Raw genomic sequence first — 26,167 nt, 5'->3', positions numbered from 1 at the left:
CGTTTAGTGCAAAACTCTTATTTTGACTTTGGAGTTTCAAGTAAAGAAGTTTTACATGTTAAATATTATAGTCTAAAACTTGTTCAATAATGAAAAAGCCCTGCCTGGGGCGAGATTACTTCTACCTGGTGCCCAGCAGAGCTGCAGTCAGTGGAGCTCTGCTGATTAGGTCTCCCCAGATGTGCCACTTGAAACAGGTGAAGTAATGGTGTGCTTCTGAAAAGTGTTTTTGGAATTGGGGAGCAGGAGGTTCCTATCACCTTGTCCTTGGTTTAGCCTCTTTTATGAGCACTGCAGTTAGTTTGTCTGCAGTGAAATCTATTTTAGTTTCATTTGTCAAAACACTTACATTCATATTTTTTAAATCAAAACATGTATTTGGCTGCCAGTGTTTAATAAAAGGCAAACCATAAGACCACACCTGAGATTCTGGAAGCCCTGTCAGTGCGTGCTGGCTTTGCTGCTGTTGTGTCCTGCTCTTAATTCCCTGACTTGCTGCTCTTGTTTCAGAGCAATGCCTGGGGAGGTGGGGGTGTCCTGTGTCCATCAGCAGCACCGAGGCTGAAAAGGCACTTTTGGGAGCATGCTGTCTCCCTGCTGCAGTGCAGGGGCTGCTGATCCCTCTGGGAAAGGGGATCTGCTGGGCCAGTGACCCCAAAAGAGACCAAGCTCACAGTGTTTCTGCTGTACCTGTTAGAGTGTGCTAAACTGCAAACTGGGACAAGTCTTTACTCAAATGTGTCAGCCAGGTTAAAGATTCACTTGAAAGCTTCTTTTTTTGTTTAATCACTCATGCTTAGAAAACTGCTCAAATGACTGTTTTCCCCAAGCCATCCCCACTCCGTTTGTTATCATTTCCATTATTAAACATTTATATAAACACTGTAACATTTTATAGTGTTTGACAGAGACTTCCAAGTCTGCTAATTAGCATGGTCCCTGGCACATGGAATATACTTTTATTATTACCCATTCATGGCCTTGTTATTCGGAAGAGGTTCTCTTGTGAATGGAAACGTGCATTACTGCACTTCAGGCTAATAAGTGTGACATAAAATATGACACACAAAATTAACTGCTGTTCTGCAGGATCCAGCAACTGGGGGTGGTGTGCATATGGTCATACTGAGGCTCTGCTCGTTTGCATCATTGCTTTCCTGCCTTATTAAAAGTCTGAGAGAGGAGAATATTGGGAGAAGAAGGAGGGGGAGAAGAAATGAACAAATCTGTCTTGGCATAAATAGGTTTGGCTCAGCAATACAACAGTTGTCAGCAGCCTTCTCCACAAGCCTGTTACCCACTGTGAGGAGAGCACAAAAAAGTGATTGAAAAGTCAGTTTGTGGGCTTGCAGCATTCTTGGAAAGAATTTTAAAAAAACCCCAAACAAACCAAACCCAACTTCTGAAATAAAAAATTATGCTTGTAAAATGAAGTGTGCTTTATCCATGTCCAGTGTCAGAGCAGAGCTTGCCAAGCAGAGGTGCAGCCCTGTGTCCACCCTGATTGCCTGGTCCAAGGATTAGAATAAAAATGTGGCCTCTCTTCTTTTTTTCCCTTCCCTCTGCCCATTCCTTCTTTGATTTTTTTTCTTCCCAGTTGAGACAGAGTAAGTGACTCTTTGAACCCTTTTCAATGAGGAAAAAAAACCCTATTTGCCTTCATCATTAGCACCTTCATAGACAAGCATGAGGACTTAGCAAACCATTTGAGTAGATGTACTTGAAATAGTTTCTGTTGCAATGATCCCGGAGAAATAGAAGGAGGATCCTGGTGGATGAAGAGAAAAGGTTAAACAGAGTCTGGCTGCAGTCTGGCAAAGGGAATTGCTTGTCTGTCCAAGGCCAGCTCTTTTTTTATCCTATTTATGCCTTGTAGAAAAGAGCCATGGAAAAAAAAATTCCTAAACTTCCAGAGAAACTGTCAGTGAAGTTAATTCCTATATCTAAGTTAGGGTTTATTCATGTGCTACTGCACTTGCTCAAAGAGCAACAATAAAGTGAAATTTGTGTGTGTGGGTTTTCATACATGCATTTATATGTGTATGTGTGTAATACATGTGTAAATGGCTGTGGGAAATGATTGAGAGCATTTGACACATTTTGCTATTACTGTGTAACTCATCATGTAATAAAATATGATTTACTTCAGGTTTATTCTGATAAAGACTCAAAGTGAGCATCCAGTGCATGTGGGTGTGTTTGCAGTTCTGGAGATGTGTCTGAAACACCTGAAATGCTTTGTTAGATGTACCTATTTTAAAACTGAGGGAAGGACTGCTTCCATTTAGATGCAGTATCCCACGGTTTCTCAGGGCCTCCCACACCAGTGTGGCTAGCCACAAGCCTGCCCCAGGCTGTAAAACCATTGAGAGTAATTAAATACTTGCAGTGCTGGACTCTAGCTCGCTCCTGAGAGCAGCAAGACATTTTACAGCCCACATATATTCCTGTGGAAAATAGCCCGTGGCTGCAGAGAACCTGCTGGCAATAGGCTCCCCCAAATGCTAATTAATCACAGGATCACAGAACATGCTGAGCTGCAAGGGATCCGCCAGGATCATCAGTGTTGAGAAGAACACCTGGCTTGTAACCCCAGCCTGGGAGATGTCCTGAGCATCAGTTGCCACGTGGGGCTGTTTTATTTCTGACTGAAGGGCCTGCTGCAGAAGTGTAGCCACAGTGGTGCTGCTCCAGCAGCAGGGAGGACACAGCAGCACAGGTGCCCAAAGGAGTGGAAGAAATGATGGAGCAGCAGAAGGGATGGATGCCTGTCCCCCCCTCATGCTCGTGTGTGATGCTTGTGTCAATGGTGCACTGCAGCAGTGAGGGCCCTGCAGTACCTGCTGCAGCTTTTGCAGAGTTATTCTGGGGTGAAACTGTGCCCCTGCGGCCCCTGGGGAGAAAGGGTGCTCCCAGAACTCCCCTCTTAAGCAGCTACAGAGAAAAAATTTGTACAAAGACGTGCATCCGGCACTTCTTAGAAACATTTCCTTAATTTTCCCTTATCATATGCTGGGTGTTTCCAAGTTTTTGGTGGTGATCTCTGCTCCCAGATGTACGATTCCAGGAAATGAAAGTAGATGGAAGTTGGAGAGCTGAAATAGATCTGTTGCTCCTTCCTGCACATCAATTCAAGAGCATATCATGAAGCATAAAAACATGTAATCTTTGCAGTGTTTGTTGTTCATAGGAAAAGGATAAAAAGAAAGAATGTCCTAAGTGAAGCACAGAAATGAGGAAAGAAAATCTGCTTTATTTTCACAAAAATATTCCAGCCCATATTATTTGTTTTCACACCAGTCATGTACTCCTGGTAAACTAATCTGTCTGCTCCACAGAAAAAGTGTGATACAAAAAAAATACAGATCTGCAGAGGACGAATACCAGTCTTAATGAGAAGGCTTAAAATAGATTGAGTTTTAGCTAGCACAATTTAGAAACCTTTTTTGGAAAGGCTTAGGTAGTTTTCAGCTCAGATGGGTACTGTCTGAGTACATCTACTTACTCAGAATTGAAATGTAAATAGAGAGACACAAAAACACATCTATGTAGTTTGGGAAAAGGGAAAAGATGTTTTGGAGCAATGCAGTGCCTTGCACATCATGAGCATATTTTTATATAACAGATTGTGGAGATGATGTGAAAGAAAACAGATCTATATAAAATAAAGATTAGGGTCTGGTTTGGATCTTCAGCAACTAGACTTTGACTGTAGCTCCCAGGTATTCCCCCTCATTTTCCAGCAATATCTCCCTGAGATATGTTTCCCACTGCCCGAATTTTATTTTATTAAGTTCTGAGAAGGTGATGGCCTGACTTTCTGAAACCATCACTATCAAACCTTATTGCAGAAGTCCATGAACAGCAGCAACTCTACCAATTGTATTAGAGGTCACATTTAATTTTGCTTTTTTTTTCATGTTGTTCCATGTGTTCCATGTTGATAGCAGGATAGTAGGATATTTTGTTCTTCTGAAAAGAACATTCATGAAAAGATTTCTGAGCATGATGCATTCATCTCAATTCTACTCTTGCTGTATTTGATACCAGTGTCCAGCTTGGGGGTAAAACCAGCTTGGAGATAAAAATCAGAAGGCTGTGATGGTTCAGACTGAAAACAGATTCTTACCTGATCCTTGTCTAGAAATGGAAACTGAAACTAAAGCTCTGAGCTGTTTCTTGTGGACTAGCGTGTATGTGTGTGCTTATGTATTTTGCAGCTTTAAACACACAGAGCAAGAAAAGCATTTATGACTGTGTTATGTGGGTAGGTGGCATTCTTGGTTTTGTGGCAACCTAAATTTTTGTCAGAGCATGTACATTCAACAACAGGCTGCATTTGGATACCTTTGGTTTGAGCTGGGAGAAGGATGCTCTGCATAGCATCCTTGTTTTGTATTATCAATTGAATTGAAGTTAATAAGTAGGAGCAGCACAGCTAAGCCATTTCCCCCTCTCTAGGGTTTTTTGCATCCCTTTCCTTTTTGAGGTGTGTACAAAGTTAAGAGATGCTGGGCTACTGCAAGAAGACCTCTTTTTGAAGTGGCTGCTCAGATTTTAGGACCAGAAGGAGACACTGGTTTGTAACTGTGGATTTGAGCCCTGTGACTTCCCCTGATCTGCCATGATCATAGGCTGGTTTTTAGGCTTTTCTCATTCTTCATGCCAGGCTCTGGTTCACATCAAGTACTCAGAACTTTGCTTATAAAAGGGCAAAATTTTACACTAGTAACAAACCCAGCATTATGCACATCTGTCTCAGCTGAAATTCTCAACTCTTAGATCATAACTTGAACCCCCCTGGAAAATCTGTTTCACTTGAAAACAATTATGATTATGTACCATTAAATTACATATATCATCAAGTAAATGGTAGGAACTGAAAGCAGAGTTTATGATCTTGGCACTGCCGTGCTGAAAAAGTAGAAAATTCTGCAGCAGAACAGCACCCACAAAGGTCTGATCTACTCTTTATGCCTGGTAAAATTGCTGGGTAAGAGGCTCTTCAGGAAAACTTTTGGTTTCTAGAAAGCCTAAGGCAGACAGTGAAAGCTGTGTGGCTCAGCACTGAAAGATTTTTGTGGACTCCTAGATGTAGTCCTTAACTTGCCAGTCCAAATCTCTAAGGGTGTCACTGGTACATTATTCTTAAAGTTAAAAAATAATGCTCATGTTTTAGTAGGGTTGAATCTTAAACATAACTTAAAAGCAAGAAATGGCCTCTGGAAAGTGTTCAAAGACCTTTTAAAATATCCTCAGGAATAAAATGAGGTATTAAAAGTGAATGTGTACTAAAACCCAACGACACCAAGAATCCTGGGAGCCAGCAAAAAGCCTCCTTTTATTGTTTTGCTTTGAGGCATATCTGTGTTTCTTACATATTATCCTACCCCTGGCAGGGCTGAACACTTCATGTAACATGATGACCCTGGAAAACATGCTGCAATTTCAGGATAATTCCTGATGAGAATTTATGGCTACATAAGCATATTATAAGTAAACCAACCAGTTTTCCAAGCCACAAAATGCTGCACTGCTCTGTATTACTGCAAGGACCACTTAGTGCAAAGGCTGCTTTGCTCCAGCACAATGAATAGGACCTCTGTTATTCAAAGGTAAAAGGCAGACTGATGAAATCATGATATGAGAGGAACCAACTTTCTTGTTTTGCTGGTTTTGCAGGTTTTTATTTTTGCTGGTTTGGAAGTTTTGTGCTGCCACCTATTAACTTTCTGTTGCTGTCAGTTGGAGCCTGGAGCAGGCCCTTTCCTTCCCTTCCTCTCTCTGAACAAGAGGGGGATTATACTCCTCTGTCATAGTGCCCCAGCAGCTCGGGGCACCTTACTGCAGTGAAAAAAAATACTTTTGGAGTTTTTGTTTCATATAATACAATGGTCTTCAGTGGAGGAGAGTCTAGGGGGATTGCTGTGCTCAAAGAGCTGCAGTCTCAATGGAGCTGAGGAAATGGAAAAACTGAGGGACAGAAAAAGAGGGATTTCTAAACCCTGGGGAAAAGGGATGATGGCATACACCCTGTTGTTGTTCCTTTACACATTTGTGATTCTATTGCAGATCAAGGCTTCACTTAGCAAAGGTGTTTTCCAGGCAAAATTAATATTGTCAGTCAAGCATTTCCAGATGCTTACAACTTTGGCCTGGGGGTGAAACATTGGATTGTTTCCTCAATATGTGACAAAGAAAATCTGGCTGAGATCAAACACCAAAATGAGATTCTGAATGGGAAGTCATAAGGAATGGTAGCCTGGTGAGGATGTATGTTCCTTTACAAAACTGATTTAAGGCTTAAATGTTGGAGTGCATGGGCATAATTTGGCAACTAACTCATGAATACAACGTTATTTTTGTGTTTTTGCACTGAGCATGTATTCCATGGCCACAACATGAGGCTACAACAGCAGTTGTTTCAGTGGTGCAGCTAGTCCCAGCTAGCCTGTACTACTTGTTCTAAAGCAAAATGCTCATTTTCTAAACTGTGTTAATTCCTGTGAGTTCCTCTGGAGAGCTTCTGTTCTTATTCAGATTTGGGATGTGTCTTTTTTCATATCAGAAACTTCCTGCATGTATTTAAAGCGAGCATTTCCTGGATGCAGTGATCAGAGGGATGGGATTGAAGCATCACTACAGAGCTCTGTGAAGTGTCAAGGGGTGGTGTCTGATTTCCATAGGCTCTGCTTGCTCAAAGCCCTCTTTTTGTCTCCTGACAGAGCTGTATTCTGATTTCAGAATGTCAATTATCCATACCTCCCTATTTCCCCTGCTCCTTATGTGTCAGCCCACCTAGCAACTTTCTATTAATTTATCAAATTGTCATTGGGCTCACTTTGTTGCACTGCAGCCATTAGCTTGTCCATTTGCTTAATTGGTCCATTTCCCGTTTATTATTCAATCCCTGAATCATCATTTGAATAATTTTTAGCTAACTATTAATTGAATACCATTTCTAACATGATTACATTGTCTACATTCTCATTTTTGCACTATCACTAAGAGAAAGGCGTTTTTATTATGATGCGTATGAGAGCCTCCAGTTAATTGGTGGTTGGAAAATGGGAAGAAAGTGATGGCTCTGTCCAGTAATTACAGACTCAAAGAGTCCATGATTCTTTAAGTGATTGAATTTGAGATTCAGGTTTCTGCTTCTGTTTCTGTAGCTGATGAACTTTTAGCCACGCCCCTTTGCACCAGTGGAGGGGTGCAGCAGGCTCTGGGATCTGTGGGGAATTTGTGGGAAATGATTGTCGTGCAAACAGCTTTTATCCTGGGCTCTTTGGGAGGCTGTTGGTCAGGCAGCAGTTTGCAAGCGTCAAGGTCTTTGCTCTCCTAAAGTCTCCAGCTTTCACAGCAGGCACCAGTTCTCCACATGCCTTGTCTTCATATGTGGTGCAGCACAAAAGGTGGGAGAGAGGCTGATCATCCAGCATTGCATTCAGTTTTGGGCAGGATGGCAGTACCCTCTAGCTGGCATCCCAGTCACTTATCCTGGCTCATTTGGACATAGTGATTGCAACATCCAGGGCATGAACAAGACACAGTTAAGGGGAACAAGCTATTCCTGCTGTTCATTCTTAACCAACATCCTTCATGTGTTAGCATGGGGCCTGTGGGGGAAGCTGATCCACAGGAAAGGCCTGAACCTCCCTGGCTGCTTTGTGCCAGTCCAACTGCTCAAGGTTTACACAGGGCTGCCATTGCCACAGCCTGTGATTTATGAGGAGCTTGGGAGGAAATCATAGAATTACAGAACCATGGAATGGCTTAGGTTGCAAGAGACCTTAAAGATCACCTCATTCCAACCCCCCTGCCATGGGCAGGGACACCTCCCACTATTCCAGGTTGCTCAGATCCCCCTCCAGTGCGGCCTTGCCAGCATGAGGGAGCCCCAGCTTCTCTGGGCAACCTCTGCCAGGGCCTCAGCACCCTTACATGGAACAATTTTTTCCTAATATCTGATCCAAATCTACTCTTCTTCAGTTTGAAGCCATTCCCTTGGCCTTGTGCTCGAAGTGTTAATAATGGAAGAGGGAAAATAAGATGAACTTTGTGGGAAAAAATTTAAGCTACAGAGAGCTCTGGGGCTGCACAGTGACACAGAGAATCTCCTGTAGGTTTGCTCAGCAACATCTGAGATTTGTCTGAGCTCATTTTTGTGAGGGCAGGGCTTGTGCTCACAGAGGATTGGTATGAGTATCAACCCAGACTTCAAGTCCTGGCTTTCTTCATAGCTGGGCCTGGGCCTAGAAACATCTGGGCTATTGATTCAGATGGAATTTTGGGGTTGTAGTCATCAAAGTCAGAATTTGGAGGAGCAATTTAGTTCTCAGTCATGCTGTGATTCCCAGAAATGATTGCCCTTGAGTTAGGTAAGCCCAGAGTTTGGGCTCTGGGCATAAAGGGTGCTGGGCTCCTACTCAGGCAGAGGGGTCTTCTGGAGAATATTGTCTCTGTAAAACCAGGTCTCTAAAATAAGAGAGAGGCGTAGACATGCCTCAGTGCTGACATCAGGCAGGGCGAGAGTCTGTGTTCACCTTTGTGATTTTGCATTCCCAGCTTGGTTCTGGTTCCTGTAAACATCTGCAGAAAGACTCATCAGTCCTGTGGTGCTGACACAATAGGCAGCATCCAGGCTTAGATGTTCTTGACCAAATTATTCAGAAAGAAAGCTTACAGGTTTAGCCAAATGCAGAATTACTCTTTTGGAAGGCAATAAAAGTGCAGGGCTGCGAATCACTGAAATCGTCCCCCAGATGGCCAAGGAAAGAGCACAGCCACAAACAAAAGCAGCGCTCAACTTGGAGTAACCTCCAAACTCACTGCCATTCCAGAGGAGTTGCTAATCACAGATGTGTGTTAGTCTTTGAAAAATACATTGGGAAGGAAGCAGTGGATTTCTAACTCGCAGCAGCGTGGAGATAATTTTATTTACACTTTCTCTGCATCGGGTGCAGAGTGGCTCATTTTCCACTCCTAAATTTCAACAGGATGATATTGCACCCCCTGAGCAAAAGGAGAATGAAGCCAGTTAAACATTGGCTGGGAGGAGATGCACATCCCTGCTGAGCTGAGCACCACCCAGACTGAATTTTGGGAAGTTCCTTAACATTTGCTCCTGAGGTTGTTGTGCTGACAGTGCTGAAACCCTTTTCCCTAAACAATGTGGGTAGGTTTGGAGCATTCCCTTACGCTTGGCTACCTCCAGCTCTGCGAGGGCCCCCGGCCTCAAGTGCTTCCCCTGCCACCAAAGAGCGGGCCAGGTCAGTCCAGAATGCAAACAATGATGTCAGCATTGTAAAAGAAATGAAAAGCTCTGTGGGAATCCAGGAGATGAACCCCAAATTAAAGATCTTTTGGCCTAAATACGAGCACTAAGGAAAGCTTGCAAAGATCAGAATAGTGTTGCATGCCAATGTGGCATTTGATATCCAAGATAAAAGGGGGACTTATTTCAGGAGTGAGACTGTTTTAACAAGAGAAAGAAATCTTGGTGTCTGCGTTGGAATGCATAAAAACACATGTTTCCGATGTGGTTTTCTCATATGCTAAATGAACAGGACATCTGGTTGTGTTTTTAAAAATTAAAGTGACTGACACTAAATCAGTGCTTTACAAAGCGAAAGGTAGTAAACCAAGAACATCTAATAAGGTAACAATGAAATATTTGGCAGGACTTCAGAGTATTGGAAACTCACACAACCGAAAGGAGCTGAAATATTGTGATATATATGAGGCCTTAACTTCTCATTTATCTGTGCCATTTCTTACTGCACTTCACAGTAATATGTTGCATTCCCATTGGTATAGATTTCTATATGTTAGTGCCAAAACTCCAGATGTTTTCTAGGTAAATCTCTGGAGACTATTTTTTTGTGTTTCATTTCTCCTTATTTACAATTCACTTGCCTTGAACTCCAGCCATTGGTAATAAAAATCCATAGAGCCTGCAGCTGAGCCAAGTGGACACCATTGTCCTGTTTTTTCAAGCTGGGATGGGTTGATCCAAGCCTTGAACAGAATCCAAACCACTGGAGTTTTCCAAAAGTTCATCTCTCTTTTCTTTATTTTTAACTCTTCATGCACCAGGCAGTAAAGAGTCAATTGCTTTGTCTTTCCTTTTTCCCCTACACTCTGTCATGAAAGGCCCAACCCCTCTTCATCACAACAGCCTATCCACAGTTGCTGTCATTTAGCTCTTCTGCAAAGTCCTGTCCATCAGAGCCCTGACCTGACCAGTGCTCCAGGATTCTGTATCCCTCCTCCAGGCTACCTTCATCCCTAATCTGCCAGCTTCCTCTGCGTTCCTCTGGAATTAAAGGAGAAGCAATGTGGAGATGTGGTCTTGCCTCATCCCTGAGCCACTTTGTGCAACGTCTTTCCTTTTTGCCTTGCAGGCACTGCACCGTGCTCCAGCTGGGCTCTTCCAAACCCAAGCTCCCTTTTGCCTTCCAGTTTTGTTTTGGTTTTTTTTTAAGCTTTTATTAATGAATTAAGACATAATTACCCTGCTGTCCCCTCCCCTCCTCAGTTTGCTGTCTGTTTAGGCTGTAAATACCTTCAGGTTCTCTGGTACATCAGAGAGATTGTGGTGCCCATCTTGCACTGAAATCTGTCTGTGGTTACTGGGGAAGTCAGGTCTCTGCATGCTGACAAAACCCCTGCTTAATGACACAGAAATATTTAGCCACTTTGCTGAGTGGGACTTCAGTTAATTTTAAAGAGCTGTGAAGCTCCTTTTCAGAGTTGCTGCAATCAGTGGTTACGTTTTACAACCCATCACAGGCACGTTTGATCAACCACACAGATTTTTTATGTGAACATACCCCCCCACCAGATGTGTATAAACATAAATCATTCCACAGCATAACCTGATCACTCCAGGAGAAAGCCGTGCTGCTCAGAGAACTCCAAATTGGGAGCGAGCCCTGCTCGGATCCCACAAGCACTGCTCTGCTGTCTTTCCTTGCCAGGGAGAAGGATGAATGAAAGGAAGTTGTTGCAGCTCTGAAAAGGGTTTTTCTCTCTCCTCACATGCCCAGGTAGATGTGGCTGGCTCTGAGTGCAGCCTCTTGCCTGGCCTGTGTTTCCTGTGTGGCTTTCAGGGACTGTGCAGTACTGGAGGACTAGAGCTGCAATGCAGTAACTGGTAACTCCCGCTCCCTGCAAGGCTGGAGGGAATTCTTTCCTGCTCTAGTAAGCAGCTGGAGTGGTAAGTGCCAGCCTCCCAGGTTTTTGAACAATTCCTATTTTTCTTTGATTTCTTGAAGCTAAAATACACTTAGATAAGGCAGGTAATATCCTTTATGCTTTGTGCTATTTCTAGTGAATTATGTATTTATTTTTAAAATAGTACAAGTTATTTATAGGCTATGAAGTTTATAATTCTTGTACCAGTAGATGTGACTGTGTTGGTCAGCATCCTAATTACCTAAAGATCTGAACATTTACTGTTAATCAGTAATTATTTCAAAATGAAGCAATTATAAATAGGTCAAATTCAAAATGCCAGATAGGAACACTCTCACAGTGGATCCAGGAATGACACTTAACAGTTTCCAGGTTCCAAAGTTGAGTTACCAAATGGCATCACAAAGGAAGGTACTGCTGTCATTAGTTTCAGTTTCACATATTGAAATAGAAGTCCTGAAAGACAAAATCATTTTCTTTTCAGTTCCACTATACTGCTGCCAGTTGATCTTGAGTCCTGCATCCCAGGCAGTGTCATAAAAACCTTGGATGTATTTTGTCCTGAATTTCAGAGAAAACTGCCTTCAAATTCCATGCCTCAAGCTCATCTCTAGAAATATTTAATGAGCAAAGTGTTAATTCAAATTTCATGAAAATAATTAACAGAGACAGCATCAAAGCACAGTCTCTTCCCAAGTTAGTGGTATTATAAAAAAGTTAAAGCTCTAGAAAAGCAGAGAAAGCATAATGCTGATCAACCATCTTCAGTGGGGAGAAATGAATACAAGGCAAGCATTAAGAACCGGGAATGATGGCAGCTATTTTCTTTTCATTTGGAAGAAAGTTCTGTGTTTGCATCTCCCAGCTTTATTTGTGATCAGTGAGGTTTCAGCCTGGATTGAAGCCACAGGGGTCACAGATTGCTCATCTGTGGATCTCGTCATGGTGTCCTTTGGGTGCATTACATAAAGGTCACTGTTTTTGTTACTTACCCCCTTCTTTCTCCATTTTTTAACTTGTTTTCTCTCTACTGATGCTCTACTGAGGACCAGCTAAAGAAACAAAAACATTTTAAAATCTTCAGTGGGAAGCTGGGTACACTCAGAGTATTCAGCATTTATATAGTGTCTGTCCTTAAAGTGTCAATGTTTGCCAAGCAATTCTATTTATTGGCATCTCAGCCCTCTGAATTCAACTGAAAGGACTCAAAGGCTTTCAGTGATTTCAGTGTATTTTTGATTGTGTCATTATTCCCCTGCAGTGAGAAGGGAAAAACAAATCACTGTGGTGTCTAAAATGCTGTGTGCATCTTTTTGCAAATGCAGTAATCTCACAGGCGCCTGTTTTTTCCAATGTGATGCTGCCTCAGTCAATTCTTTGTGCCAGAGAGGGAAAACTGTGATAGGTTCCCAAATTCCAATAGTCAGTATAATAACCTGTTCCCTCTGCCCTCCTTGTCCCTGAAAAATGCAGAGTTTGAGAGGGTTTTTTAAACATTGCTTAGAATGAAAAGAATGACTCTCAGCTCTCATGAAAAAACACATATATTTCTTTCATCATAATTCTCAACAGTACTTGAATTTTTAGTATGAAATAGTTGCAATAAATTGTGTAAGATCAATCTTGTGAAGTAATAACATTTCAGGAGAGGGAAAAATTTTAATTTGAAATGACAGACTTGAAGATCCTTCCCTGGACACAAAGAGAGGATAACTCCTGAGAAGTCTTTCCAGATAAAAAAGAGAGAGACTGAATTAATTGAATAAGTTATGAGTGTTAAATTATTAATTCAGCTCTGAGTCAGCTTTGAACTACTTATTAGCAATTAATTGATACAGATATTTTATAAAATGTACAAGTTGTTTTAATAAATACTTTTGAGCTTTTTTTCTCTTTAACTGGATGTGAAACGATGGGCACATGAAAATGTATGTTCAGTCTTAGTCTGCATCACTAATGTATGGGATAATCAGATTAGCAGCAGACCTGGGAAAAGGGAGACTCAGTGGGAAAAGAACAAAGCTGGAGAGGCACTTCCTGTGCTGGTTTCTGGAGAGGACCAACAGCCACCTCTTTCAGCACACAGAAAATTGGCTCTTCTTGTGTGTTTTTGGTTGTGACCATCCAGCAAAGCAGGGTTCTGGCTGTTTTACCATCTGGGATCCATGCTGTGAATTAAGCAGGAGGAGATTGCTATAAATATTAAACACAAAGAGGCTGCTGTAACAGGAGGAGGAACTTTCCATGTGCAATGCAGGGAAAACCAGCAGAGGAGGACACTGGTCCTCGACAACAAAGCTGTCCCATCCTTTCTGGCTCCAAAAAGCCACAGCCATGATGGGAAAGAGTTGAAGAACAGCAAATTTTTGCCTGATCTTTTGCACTGACTGCCAGGGTCCTTTCAGATCTCTCATATTCACAGGACAGTGTAATCTGTGATTTAAACTTTATTTCATGTGCTCATTTTTGAACAAAGATGACAAACAAGGGCTTAATCACCTTTTGGCAACTTGACTGTCACATTAATTCCCTCAGCCACCATTCAAGTCGTATGATTTCCTAACTTATAGCCCCTGACTCTTAATATCATCACTTTTGAACAAAAATCAGAATTAGTTCCCTATTCAGTGCTGACAGTGCTCATCCTTCCTGCTCCATCCTGGTGTGAGCATCCCTTGTATCCCACCAGGACACACAAAAGCATCAGCAGTCCAGCTGCTCTTGGATCTGCTTCAAGAACTTTTGGGGTAAGCTGAAGTTTTATGCCTTCCAGCTTGGAGCTTTGGACTTTGCCATTTCCAGAACTTAGTGGATTCTGAGGAAAATGCCAGAAAAAAAGGTAAAGTTGCAATTTTCAGATGATGGTGACTGCAGAGTGGCACTTCTGGCTACCTCTCCTGCCTGCCTGGTGCCCTGGCTTTGATGGGATGGTGCTGCTCCCAGCTGACATCAGGCTTTAGCATGAGCTGGGTTAGCCAAAACCTGAGCAGGAGTTGAGTGAACTCTCCTGCCTGATCCTCACATCCTTCTCCAGGGCAGCTGCTCCTCAGCACAAGAGCCTGTTGGGAGATGTTTCCAGTGTTCTGCAGGTGTTCCAGGTCAGCATTCAGGGGAAGAGGTGTCTGGCCACCCATGAAATCTTATGGAAATCTTATTCTTTTCTGTAACATGCTTTTGAGCTTGTTCTCATTCCAGGAGAGCAGAAACTTATGCTCTTTGATGACAAAGAATGTACTTATTCTGATCTTCTCCACATGCCCCTTTTATTTTCATCACCAAATTTAAAGTCTGATTCATCCTTTGAGGAAAAATATTTTCCTGTTCTGTCAAGTTCTCTCCCTATCTTTCTATTCTGAGCAGTGTTCACAGGGTTAGTGAAAACTGCATTTGCACACCAAGTGAGGAGTATGTCCTTAAGCCATGCAAAAATATCTCATAAATTGTTTTTTTTTTTTTTTTAATGTTGAGGAAGAGTCCAGTTGAAATTGTACTTTGCCATCCACACAAATGCACCAGGATGGTTGTTGAAACACTCACGCCCTTGTGCACAGGCACATGGACTCACTGGAGACAGATGCATCTCTTTGAAAACTGCCTCTGATTTTCTGGGTCAGGCTTGCACTTGGATAATACTTCTGTGCACTGTTTCTTGCTTTACAGCAAAGTGCAAAAGTGTTGCTGCCTTTTTAGAGCTGGGGATTTTTGGACACAGGGATATGAGAACTCCTCAGGAACTACAAGTTCCTGCAAGTGGGGAACCCGTATCCCACTGACCTCGAGTAAAGTTTGCTAAATTGTGAAAGCAGATTCTTGCTTAAGTGAATATCACCCTGTTAATATTGCCAGACCAGCTTCATTCAAATCATCACCAAGCCTGTTGTGGGCAGGGGAGGACTAAACTTTGCCCCCAGCATTTTGGGTTATACTGAGAACTTGGTTTGTACCTGGAAAGAGGAATGAACCAGGCAGCACTGAAACACAGATTTGCAGAGAGACACATGACTTCTCCTCATGCAGATTTATTTAATGCATGTTATTTCTCTTCATCCCTCCTCCAGTGACTACACTGGAGCCTCTGAAAATTTTTGCACCCTTTGAGGGCCAAATAATCCTGACGTTTCAGTGGTACAGATCAGTACCTTCTGTGCTATTTGATGTAACCTGAAAGGCCCAATAAATGTCTTCTGTGGAGAAGTTACTAGAAGTAATACAAGACACAAAGCAGAAGCAGAGATGATACACAGTTTAGTGGATGAGAACTTCAGGTGAGCCAGGAGATGTGATTTTATCCCTCCAGAGATGATTCCTTGGGGAAGTAACATTAGTTTCTGTGTCTGCCTTTGCTTCATGTGCTAGGATGGAAAAAAGTCTCTTACAAATCTCATACTGTGGATTTCAAAACTTCCTAGTACAATCTTGGTGGGGCTTGCAGGGATAAATGTAACAGAAATCATAACAGCAATGGTTGTCTTCAGAGCAATAACGCACAGAAAGCCTCTTGTCTTTTAAATCCTGCTTGCTGTGGTGTAACCAAGTACAAAATACTGTAACAGAATGGGAATTTTTATTCCATCAGAGAAATACCTAATAAATATAAGCAGGATATAACACCAGTTTGAATAATATGTTTTAGGAGGAGGCAGTTCACTGAACTCATGACACATCTCTGGAAACCATTGTGGGAATCAGGTAGGAAAGGGAGGAAGGGATGTCCTTGGATAGTGTCAGGTGTCTCATTCTGTTCTGGAAAGTGTGAATTCTGGCCATATGTTTGTATTTACAGGAGACCAGAGGAGTTCCCACTCCTCTCAGGAGAAGGCTGTCTTTGTGAATGTGTGTTTGTGAATGGTGGTTTGGAATTTCTGGTCAAAGGTTTGGGTCAGAATAATAATTTCTTCACTTACTTGGTAATTTCTTGACTGGCTTGAGTAAAGACAAGGCAGTGTCATGGCACAATCTACAGCTTTCCCATTTTATTTACTTCTGTATGTTCATACTTCAGTAACTGCTTTGTGTAATGGCCTTATCTGCATATCACCTTTTAACAGGAGTTATTGATTTTTACATCATTTTTATAATTTGAGTGGCTTTACTTTGGAAGAGAGTAGGGTTAGGTTAGATGTTAGGAAGAAATTCTTCCCTGTGTGGATAGTGAGGCCCTGGCACAGCTTGTCCAGAGAAGTTGTGGCTGCCCCTGGATCCTTTGCAGGGCCCAAGGTCAGGTTGGACAGGGCTTCGAGCAACCTGAGACACTGGGAAATGTTCCTCCCATGGCAGGGGGTGGAATGAGATGATCTGTAAGGTCCCTTCCAATGTATTTATGATTCTATGAATGCTTGTGCACACATGTCCTGCCAATCTGACAATTTAGAATGCAATTTTCACACCCTGGAAAATGATGTCTTCAGTCTGAATGCTGGCATTACATGTGTCAGATCCATAGCTGTTGTTTTCATTTTTGAATGCCTATGGGCAGCTGAAAGCAAAACAGATCCGGCAGTGCATGGTGAAAAACACAGAAGTAAAAAAAGAATGTGAGTGGTAGAAAATGCTCATGCTCATCTACACCTGAGCTGTGTTGTTAATGATCCTCCAGGCCCATGATTGTTGTCTCCCCCAGCCTGGCTTGCTGAATTCATCCTGGGGCTGGTTCTTTGTAACTGAACTGGAATAAAAGTGAATCAAATCTTTTTTGTCCCAAGAGGTGCTTCTAGGACTGCAAATCCCAAACCATCACCTGCCCAAAGTGTGTTTGCTGAGGATGGTGTCTCAGAGCAGCTCTGCCTTGCATTAATTGTGCTGACTGCCATTCTCACAGACTCCTCCTGGGCTGATTTTGGCCCTCAGTGGGCTCAGGTAGTGCTCCAGGAGTAGCCATAGCAACGTGGTGCTCGACAGCACCTGCACATCCCCTGGAGAGATAGATAAATACAGAGACTGCATTTCAAATGTGCTCTCAAAGCTGCTGCTGCTTCCACCTGTGCACTGGACCCTGAAGGTACTGCAGCACCCAATGGGAAGTGCCACAGGAATTAGAAGGAAAAAAAAATTAGTGTGTTCTATTCTTTCCAGATACTTTTCCCCAATCAGGCCTGCCACGTCCCTCTCCTTGGTGTTAAGTCCTTAGCTTAGCAAAGCTGTGCTGGAAGAATTTCACAGGTCTAAATGATGGCATCTGGAAATGGGACAAAACATGGGGATACTACAGCCTCTCTCTGAGCATACCAGAACCAGTGGAAAGCTTTAAAATCCCCGATTCTTGGCCAAAATTCTGCAGCAGGAGCCTTGAACAGGGCTCATCTCCATGGGTGCTGGGGCTCTCATCCATCTCCAACAGCTGGGAGCTCAGGCAAAGCCCTGTCTGAGCATGGGACACATGTTAGCTAAGATGAGGTGCCCCTGAATTTTCTCAGAATGACAAGAATTCAATTAATATCTTGCTTTTGACCCCCTCTTGGATTAATGGAGCTGGTTAGGCTTCATTCACAGCACCTTCACAGGGAGCCCTACCATTGTTACAAGTTATAATTAGGCAGACAAGAACAGCTCTCTTCTTCCCATGCTTGTTATCACAGAAGATGCGAAAGTTTCTACTTCTGAGCTCTCATGCCCTCTGCTGTCCCTTCAAATTGTGTGAAGACCTATTAGCAGAACATTATTGGTATTGTTGTTACTGATATTAATTTAATGACTCTGAAAACTAAGAAATATTCTGAGTGTTGCAGGGAGGGGTTCAGGGAGTTCAGGTCTGAGTGTGCAGCTGGGGTCTCTGGGCTTACACCAGGTGCAAGATAACACAAGGAAACCTCTTGGGAAAGCCCCACAGAAATTCTCCTTTTCACATTTTGAGTTTTTCTGCTTTCTAAGCACATAATCTCTGTGATGTGCTTCCTAGTTCTCCAGAGTCATCTGGAATAAGGTCAGATCTGCAAAATTCTATGCCTTTAAAAGTAGATCTGAAGCAAAACTGTAGGTGAATCTCTAAATAAAGAGGAGGGGACATTTTTTCAGTAAGCAAATTGCTTCTGTTTTTACATGCTGGATTTCCTTGCTTTGTCAGAAATGGTTAGTGTTAAGAATCCAATTTCTTGGCAGCAAACAAACCTTTAACAACCTTGGGTAAACTTTATATGGTGCTTAATTTGCACTAGTAGCACATAATGCAAACCAAGTGTTGACTAGAATGCACTTTCCCAAATTAATTTCCATCTTCTGACAACAGATACTTTTCTTGACAAAGATAAGTTTCCCAGCACTATTCAGCTTGCTCCCTGCTGTTTGTGCAAATTGTACACAGGGTGTTATTTTAATCTTTAATGGCAGCAGAGTCACTCCTTGATACCCTGCTTTTAAATTTATGTATTAAATCTCGTTGGCTCCTAATAACTCTTATTTTGGATAGCACGTGGAGAGCATGTGGGACATGGCGGGGTTCTAACAGAACCTTATTTTGGTAAGTGGGAGAGGCCAGCAGTTTTCCATGAGTGGATGCTAGCTTGGCACAGAACTGGGTTGGTAAATTTTGTTTTAAACACTGTGATTTCTTATGCAGACCCAGTTGTGCTCTCTGTCCCAGCTCTTGGACAGACCCTAAGTTAATTGCTGTCTCCTAGGTTTTGTAGGATCATGGGACCACACGTGGTGCCTTCATGCAGATTATTTCCACTAATCCTCTAATTCAAATGCCTCCTAAAATATTGTGCCTATCCTGGAAATGTGCACTAAATGCTCAGCCAAAATTATACATTAGAGTGCAATTAGCTGTGAGCGGAGCACTGAAACCTGGAATATTTTTGACTAAGACATCAATTAGTGTGATTGGGAGGCAAAGGATGCAGCCAGCCATAATGTGGTCAGAGGGAGCAATCAAGTGAATTGAGCAGTCAGCTGATTAGGAAACGCTAGTGAGAGCAAGATGAATTTTCACCCTGGAAGTGATGAATGTAGATCTGTCTGGAGCATTCAGCCAAACTGAACACTCAATCAGCATTTGATTAACCTGACCTGCCCTCCATGTACATAGGATTTAAATATATATTTATATATGACAGTGTCATCATGTGTGCTGCTCCCAGGAGCTGTTCTATGTGTGTTTAAGTATCAGCAAAAATTAGTAAATAATAACTCAAATGTACTGAGTAATAGTGATATAACTGTGCATTCAAGCAAAATATTTTAGTGTCAAACTGATGGTTCCTTTATCTTACAACTCATCTGTCCTTAGATTACATTTGTGTTTCAAATCCAAATATCATAAATTTTTCTATTGTGTAGTAATAAGTCTAAAAGTAGAGAAAGGCAAGGCTTTGGGGTTAATTAAAGTTCACTGGAAATGTACTTTTTATTATCAGACCTATGCCTCTGCAATTAACATTTGAAATGCAGGGTTAATTATTATTGTCCCCTTTATTAGTTTTCAGTGTAGTACAAAGACATCAAAAGTTTCAGGTTTGATTTTGATGAAACTTTTAATAGCAGGGAAATTTCCCTGACCCCTGAATACCTCTGTGGAGTTCCCATTCTGGCTCTGGAGGAGGAAGGAGAAGAATTTGGCCCGGTGGCAGCACCACTCACCTGGGCCTGTGCAGATGTGCTGACTTTAGTTGGCAGAAGGAGCATCAGGGAAACCTCTGGGGAAGGAAAAACCATCCTCAGGCTGGCTCTCTTAAAGGCTACTCCAGTTAACTTCATTTGGTTTATCTCCATGACTCAGAAAATCATATGAACTAAAGTTGGGAGGTTTTTTGTTTGTTTTTTGTTTGTTTGTTTGTTTTTGGGTTTTTTTTTTTTTTTTAATGAGGTCATAAACGGCGTTATGCCAATCTGAGTTCAAGGCAATGCTTTCTTTACATTAGCCAGCTCATCTTTCCTCAAAGTGTAACTCATGACTCCCTACATTTATTTTTTGTCCTGTTTATATGTGAGGTAACCTTTGTTTAGTGTTTGGGATTTGTCTTTTAACTCAGACTAGTTCTGTTTGTAAGTGTATTGTGGCACTGTCGGGTTTCACGTGGCAAAATTTCCTCTGTTAGTTTCTCGTCCCAGACTGAAGTTATATTATTTTAGCATTGAGATAGTTGTTCTTTTCTCAAAATATTTATATTGCAAAACCCAGGTTCCCAAATTTAGTGTAGTGTAGGAGCCACAAGTTCACTTGTGACACGCACTGATTTGGCAGCAGGCAAACCACAGAGACGTCTTTAGCCCTACTCATTTATTCTGGGGAAGGACGAGATCTCCAGGGGCTCTACAAACAAGTCTGATTTAAGATTTGTTTTCTAGAAATGTTTCAGCTGCCGTGTTCTGTGTGTACATAATTTATAAGGCATCTCTTAATCTCTGAAACCATAGCTTATGGTTACTGATTGCACAAATCATCCGGGATGTGGCTGTAATAAAATTCTGGACGTTTTTGTCGTGGTGAAAGAAAAATTATGGCACTGGAAGCGTGATGCTCAGCAGTGGGGCACTGACCTATTGTACTCAAGCTAAGAAGTAGCTCAATTTGCTTGCAGATTACAAAATATTGCCCCCTGTACATGGCCTGATGAAGGTCAAAACACTCAGCGAGCAAGTTGCTCCCACATGTCAAACAATACTCGGGGCTAATGGTTCTTGTGGCTTCCAGGGTCCTTTCCACGGCAAAGCTAAATTATTTTTGGACTGGCACCCCTTGCCCACTGTGCTAGCTGACCCTGAGTTGTCTTGGCCCTTCCTGAGGAAGGACAGACAGCTTCCCACCCTGCAGTGTGCCAGGAGGCTTCTGTACTGCCTGTGGTTGGTCTTCATGATCTTAAGAGTCATTTCCAGCCTAATAGATTTAAATTCTCTGTGCTGCCTCATGTTGTTCTCCCTGCTCAGGAAAGCAGAACAGCAATTTCCCAGGAGCCCCAAGAACTTCTTTCCCCAGTGCATTTGCACATGCTTGGATTTGCCTTGCTACCCACTCTGGGCAGCTGTGACAGCCTTCTTCAGCCAGTGCCTGGGAGATATCTGCACATTTCCACAGAAGGTTTGTCCAGCTGCTCGGAGCCACACACCAGGAATGTTTGGGGATGCTGTACCTGGCTCACACTGTCCCAGGGAGCATCTTCCAGCAGAGTTACATAACTGGTTTGTGTGCACGAGTATCAGTTCTCCCAGCTTTTTCCTGGATGAGAGTTCAGAGGTCACTTCATGTTGGTGGGATTTGGGGCTGCTGCTTTTCTGTTTTGCCTTTAAAGTGCACACCACTGTATGGTTATTTTAGGAACTCCTTTTTTGTGTGTATGTACATAAGACAGAAATTCCAGGCTGGTACAATCAAGCTGACTCAAAATTTTAGCACCATTTATCTTCTTTGCACTTTTTAACTACTGCCACTATTGATTATAAATTATTTCCCCATTACTTAAATGGCAAATACAGACACACACTTATATGAGAAACTAAAGGCAGCTGGCTGAATTTTGAGATTTCATGGACATTGGACCACTTTTGTTCCTATTTTTTTTTTCCCCACAGGGACACCATCCTGTTTGGCTGAAAAAATCAGTATTATAGGTAACCAAATTTATAAGACATTTGAAGTTCCTTTAGCTCAATGATCAAAATATGAATGAAATTTTTGTTTTTCATATCCAAAGTCCATGTTATGTAGGGTTATGTGATCATGGCTTCAAAACCCTTTCCTCTCTGATTTCAGATGATTCTATGATTGGGGGGTGCAAGACTTTCTTGCCAAGAAAGAAGCACTGAACAAAGTCCAGAATTACTTCTTCCTGGAAAGTGCAGTCAGGTCACCTAGAGATGTGCCTGGAGGAAGAACAGGTGGGAGAGTTAAATGAACAACTCAATCTCTGTTTAACTTATTTCCTGTTTTGCTGTACATCACTTTAAAAAATATATTCAAGTGGGTCATAGCTTAGATTTTCTGAGTTTGAGAACAGACAAAGAAAGGTCTGTGCCACCAGCCCTCTCAACTACTCTGTTACCAAGGAAAAATGTCAGGCACTCACTGGAATCCTGAACCCAAGGAAAAATGTCAGGCAGTCCCTGTGAGAGTATGACAGAGCAGTTTTTATGTTGTTGTCATGTGGTGCTAGACACAATTTTGCCTCCTGAGTTTCTGCCAGCTCTTCCTTTCTGAACTGCTCCCTTCTCACTCCCTCCACCCTCCCAGAACAGAGCATAGTGCTCACATGCTCTCCATGTTTATTTTGGAAGTACTCCCGAGCCTGCATGGTCAGAGCTTGCATGAGATCCTGAGTTTTCTCAGGTTTCCCACTTGCCCAAGGCCAGCAAGTTTAATTCCTATTCTTTGTGTGCTCTTAGCTGTTCTCTGTTGCCCTTCCTTTCCCCTGGGTTGACCTGTTTTAATTTCCCTTTGGGGGAAGAAGATTGGTAAATCCCAGAAATGTCCCAGTCAGCTCCCTCAGCTTCTTCTTTGTGTTCTTCCAAGCCAACTTCCAGTGCTCTGCATGCACTGGGAGGCACAGAGACTTGCCCAAGGCGAAGCAGCCTATGCAGACTTGCCAACCCAAGCTGACATCATTCATCTCTGAACTGCTCCCAACTGAACTTGAAGAGCTCTTTGCTTCTCCAAGAAGATCCTGAGAGTGGGAACCACCACTTGGAACTTCTGAAATATCACCTGAATTTGTTTCCAGCACACACAACATTACAGAAAACTGCTTCCTTCTATTTAAGCAAAGCAAGAAGCCACAAGCACCTGCTGGAAAGGCTGTGCCTGAATAAGGCGGAGGAAAAACAATTGTGTGAGGAATTGCTGAAATGACCATGCTTATTTCACTCTTCTTTCTCTACCCACACTTCTCTACTTTAGCAAGAAGTGTGTGCTCAGGTTCCACTGAGCACTCAATATCTGAGCTGTGCTGCAGGTTCCTGGAGCAGCCACGAATTTCAGTGGCACAGTTCTCCTCTTGTTACTCCCTGCAGCTCAAACCTGCATGTGCCAGAGATCTGCAAACCAAAGTGAGAGGGAGAGGGCTCATTTAGCAGCTGTAGAGCCAAAGCCCACAAAATTAAAGGAAGGAAAACATAAGGGCTGCACATACATCAGTAAACACAGGCACTTCTGATCTCTTTTGATTAGAAAGTCTAGAGGAGCAAAGAGCAGATTTTCAAATACAACACCTGGTTCAGTGATCTGATCTCCCTGAGACAAGGAGTGTGTTTTGCACTGATAAACCTTGTTGGTTTAAGGGTTTGGTGAGTCCTGCTGACCATTCATTTGTTCACAGATATATATCTATATAGGTATCTGTATGTGTACATTAAAATAGATAATATGATATAATGTAGGATAGCATGATAACACAACATAAATATAATTTAGGTATTATATCAAGCAAGCCATATACCTTCTGCTTTTCCCCCTGCTGGAGCCATTTGCTAGTTGATAAACTAAGGAGCTCCCAAGTCATTTCATCAACACAGGCTCATCTTTTGCCTTTATGATTAGGAACAGCAGAGATTTCTGTGGAAAACAAATCTGCATGGTTTTTGCTTGTGATGTGTCATTCCCAGGCTACTTCAGTCCTTACCTGCCTCCTCTAATGCAGGGAGGCAGTGGTTCACTCCTCTGCTTAATTCCAATACATAGTGCAGGCACTGAGCTTGGAACTCCAAAGGGTGGCAGGGTGGGATGGATGTTTAAACATCCTTTTTCTCTCCAGCATGATGCTTGCAACTAATGTATCTGTATTTAAGATTTTCATAATGTATTTTAATGCCCAGTGACATCCATTTCACAAGCAGGGCTTTTGTGATGCATTAGATTCCACTCTTTGTGATTTTTTTCTATGTGAATATTTTCTCTGGGCTGAGCTGTGCTCTCACTAACACCTGTATAAACCCACCAGTCATTTCATAAAGTGACTGAAGTCTCTCTGCACTTATAGCACTGTAGGTGGAAGCAGAGCTAATTAAGTTAATTTGTGAATTTTTTAACCTACAGCAGACACTCAGCCCTGCCTGCCCACACCGGCAGAGAGGCTCAGGCACAGAGGTGCAGGTGGGGTTTGTAAAATAAACAGCCTGGCTGAGTGTGTCTGCCCAGATGAAAGCCAGATGTTTGGGAAGGAAACTCCTTTTCTGCCAAGGTTGTGAATGATCAGCCTCAGCTGTGTGGCCAAAATAGCATTCTCAAGGATATTTACAAGGATTAACACAAACACACCTTTTCTTCCTTGGAGGTTTTCAACAGGTGCCACCAGGCTTTGGTTTTCCTCTTGGAAAGTGCCCTGCATGTGTCAGTATTGTATGAACCGTGGCTCCTTTTCTGCTCTCCAGTTTCACAGCGAGGATCCAGGGAATCCCTGAGAGTGCTGGATGCTCTGTGTGGGCAGGGGGTGCCTCTGTATTTACAGGCACGTTGTGTGGAATCTCACACACTCTTTTAAAAAGTGCATCAGTTAAACTGCTTGGCTCTGAGAGGTAAATAATGCCTTTGCCTTCTCCGTGGCTTCAAGGGGCTTATGAATACAAGAACAGTTCTTGCTGGGGTACCATACTGTCCTCAGAGGACATGCAGCTCCCACCCTTTTAGGCTCTTGGAAGAGCCCCAACCTCCTGTCCCAAGAAGTGAAGGCGAGGAACTCCACCAAGCTCATCTCCTCCCTTCCCTGAACCTCTCTTGCTGTCCTGACTCTGCAGCAGTGTCTCTTTAAGGAATTCTGCAAGGTCCCCCGAATGACATAAAATGAACCATGTAATTCTTGAACTGCAACAAAGGACAAAGACTTTTTTTGAAGAACTTAGTATGGAGAACTCAGCAATTCCTGTAAGATCATGGTTGAAGATGTTTGCAAATCTTTTTGCCCAGTGCTGGCAAATTATCAGGAACCTCTTGAACCGCTGCCTGGTCATCCTTCTAAGGGAGAAATCCACACAGCTGGCACCTCAAAACATGAAGATTATAAAAGAGGAACAGGTTGCAATCTCATTCTCCAGGTTTACACTGATATGACATGCTCCCATATAAAATCCTGGTTTCACCTATTTATTTAGCAGAAAAAGAGCCCAGTGTAGGCTTTGATCTTGTTTTCAAGATCATTTTCTGGAAAAATTACTGAAGGGTCATTTTTTTCATCCAGAACAGAGTTGACATAGAATCATAGACATCCTTCCAGCAGCCTTCTGAGTTATTGGTCTAGATTCCATAACTCCAAGGTCCACAGCAGATGGATCAATGTATTCTTCAGACATGTCCTTCATAGGTTTATCTCATCCTGCCTTTGTCATAGGGACCACAGAGATGCCCACACTGCCACAGTTATGACCAGAGTGAGCAATTCTGATATTTTGGCTTTTGATTCATATAGTTATAAAAGAGGAAATGCTGCCATTTTGGGAGAAAGAAAAATTGGATATTTTTATTCCTAGCTACCGCACTTTGTGTATATACACTCATTTTTCTAAGCTCAATAACTCTGAAATACATGGACCAGTTTCTTCTATTCCAGGTTGTCGTGGGATAGTATCCTCAGGGATGCAGTCCTAGTGATTTTTTGAGAATTGACAGTCAGGCGTGAGAGATAGTTTTAGTGCTCCTCTTAAAGCAAAGGTTGATTTGTCCTTCCCTCCTTTCCTCCTTCCCATTTATTAGCTATCGGGGAACCAAAATCATGCAAGGGCAGGGGAATGGGAAAGCAGAATGAAGGGAAAAAAGTCATTAGAAAACAGGCTTCATTAATTCAGCAGCTCAGGGAGCAGCATGTTTGGAAAGGTCGGGATGTTTCATTTGACCTAAACAAAATGCTTGGCCATTCTTCAGTTCAAATGTTTCATTCCTGCTTATTGAACCAAATCAAAACACTGAGCTTCAGTGGAGGGATGTAATGAAGGGCTGGGCAGGGAGCCCCTGCAGCTTATTCCAGCAGCAGTCTTCTGCCACAGAACTGGGAGACCTTAACACCCTCTTTCTGAAAGTGCAACGCTGATCATCTCCAAAGTATTGATGAATTAA

The 26,167-nt window shown here is 42.5% G+C and overlaps 1 long non-coding RNA gene across 3 annotated transcripts in view; it reads left to right on the top strand.

Annotated features, from left to right (window-relative positions):
• Positions 1–26,167, top strand: part of LOC132327162 (uncharacterized) — a 110,698-nt gene that overhangs the window by 71,332 nt on the left and 13,199 nt on the right. For all 3 annotated transcript variants that reach the window (XR_009486455.1, XR_009486453.1, XR_009486454.1), the window contains exon 2: positions 21,884–22,008. This is a non-coding gene — a long non-coding RNA (uncharacterized LOC132327162). The remainder of the gene's footprint in view (positions 1–21,883; positions 22,009–26,167) is intronic.

Source organism: Haemorhous mexicanus, chromosome 5, assembly GCF_027477595.1.
Source record: "Haemorhous mexicanus isolate bHaeMex1 chromosome 5, bHaeMex1.pri, whole genome shotgun sequence".
Lineage (NCBI taxonomy): Eukaryota > Metazoa > Chordata > Aves > Passeriformes > Fringillidae > Haemorhous > Haemorhous mexicanus.
Note: the sequence above shows the minus strand (reverse complement) of the source record. Positions and strands in the feature narration are given on the sequence as shown.